The following is a 2,260-nucleotide window of genomic DNA, read 5'->3' on the forward strand; positions in this document are numbered from 1 at the left end:
AAAAAGCTGGGCGTTCAAAACGCCCAGTAAGGAAGGGAAACTGGTGTTTAAACGCCAGCCAGGGTGCCTGGCTGGGCGTTTAATGCCCAAAAGGGTAGCAATTTGGGCGTTAAACGCCAGAATGTGCACCATTCTGGGCGTTTAACGCCAGGATGGCACAAGAGGGAAGATTCTGTTTTTAATTCAAATTTTTTCAGGTTTTCAAAATTTTTTAAAATCAAATCTTTTTCAAATCAAATCTTTTGAATCAAATCTTTTTCAAAATCAATTTCCTTCCATTTTCAAAAATACTTGCTATCAATTAATGATTTGATTCAACATTTCAAGTATGTTGCCTTTTCTGTTGAGAAAGATTTAATGTTTGAATCATATCTGTTCTTGTTAGCCAAGTCATTAAAATCAAATCTTTTTAATTTGTTTTTCAAATCATATCTTTTCAATCACATCTTTTTAAAACCATAATTTTTCAATCATATCTTCTAATCACATCTTTTGGATTTATAATTTAAAACTCTTTTTCAAAAATCACTTGATTTCTTTTCCACACTTGTTTTTCGAAAATCAATTAGTATTTTTCAAAATGTTTTTAAAATGTTTTCTAAAATTTCTTCCCCTCTTCTTACATCCTTCTATTTATGGATCAACACTATTCCTTAATGCACAATTCGAACTCCATCTCTCTTGATAAGTTCGAATTCTTCTGCTTCTTCCTTCTATTTTTCTTTTTCTCTGACACTTCAAGGAATCTCTATACTGTGACATAGAGGATTCCATATTTTCTTGTTCTCTTCTCTTTCATATGAGCAGGAGCAAGGACAAAAGCATTCTTGTTGAGGCTGATCCTGAACCTGAAAGGACCTTGAAGCGAAAGCTAAGAGAAGCTAAGGCACAACTCTCTGTAGAGGACCTAACAGAAATCTTCAAGGAAGAAGAACCCATGGCAGCCGAAAACAACAACAATGCCAACAATGCAAGGAAGGTGCTTGGTGACTTTACTGCACCTACTCCCGACTTCTATGGGAGAAGCATCTCTATCCCTGCCATTGAAGCAAACAACTTTGAGCTTAAGCCTCAATTAGTTTCTCTAATGCAACAGAATTGCAAGTTCCATGGACTTCCATTGGAAGATCCTCATCAGTTTTTAGCTAAATTCTTGCAAATCTGTGACACTGTCAAGACTAATGGGGTTGACCCTGAGGTCTACAGACTTATGCTATTCCCTTTTGCTGTAAGAGAAAGAGCTAGGATATGGTTGGACTCACAACCTAAAGAAAGCCTGAACTCTTGGGAAAAGCTAGTCAATGCCTTCTTGGCAAAGTTCTTTTCACCTCAAAAATTGAGTAAGCTTAGAGTAGAAGTCCAAACCTTCAGACAAAAGGAAGGAGAATCCCTCTATGAAGCTTGGGAAAGATACAAACAATTGATCAGAAAGTGTCCCTCTGATATGCTTTCTGAATGGAGCATCTAGGTATTTTCTATGATGGTTTGTCTGAACTGTCCAAGATGTCCTTGGATAGCTCTGCTGGAGGATCTCTTCATCTGAAGAAGACACCTACAGAAGCTCAAGAACTAATTGAAATGGTTGCAAATAACCAATTCATGTACACTTCTGAAAGGAATCCTGTGAACAATGGGACAAATCAGAAGAAAGGAGTTCTTGAGATAGATACTCTGAATGCCATATTGGCTCAGAATAAAATATTGACTCAGCAAGTCAATTTGATTTCTCAAAGTCTGTCTGGAATGCAAAATGCACCAAGCAGTACTAAGGATGCTTCATCTGAAGAAGAAGCTTATGATCCTGAGAACCCTTCAATGGAAGAGGTGAATTACATGGGAGAACCCTATGGAAACACCTATAATTTCTCATGGAGAAATCATCCAAATCTCTCATGGAAGGATCAACAGATACCTCAACAAGGTTTCAACAACAATAATGGTGGAAGAAACAGGTTTAGTAAGGGCAAGCCTTTTCCATCATCTTCTCAGCAACAGACAGAGAATTCTAAGCAGAACCACTCTGACTTAGCAACCATGGTCTCTGATCTAATTAAAACCACTCAAAGTTTCATGACTGAAACAAGGTCCTCCATTAGAAATTTGGAGGCACAAGTGGGTCAGCTGAGTAAGAAAATTACTGAACTCACTCCTAGTACTCTTCCAAGCAATACAGAAGAGAATCCAAAAGGAGAGTGTAAGGCCATTAACATGACCTACATGGCCGAACTTGAAGAGGAGGAAGAGGCAGTGAACGCCACTG

The 2,260-nt window shown here is 37.9% G+C and overlaps 1 non-coding gene across 1 annotated transcript; it reads right to left on the minus strand.

Moving 5' to 3' along the window:
- Positions 1-1,342: 1,342 nt before the first annotated feature.
- On the minus strand, positions 1,343-1,450 carry LOC130978301 (small nucleolar RNA R71). The gene has a single exon (XR_009085952.1). It is a non-coding gene; the product is annotated as a small nucleolar RNA R71 (small nucleolar RNA).
- Positions 1,451-2,260: the final 810 nt, after the last annotated feature.

Source organism: Arachis stenosperma, chromosome 4 (assembly GCF_014773155.1).
Source record: "Arachis stenosperma cultivar V10309 chromosome 4, arast.V10309.gnm1.PFL2, whole genome shotgun sequence".
NCBI lineage: Eukaryota > Viridiplantae > Streptophyta > Magnoliopsida > Fabales > Fabaceae > Arachis > Arachis stenosperma.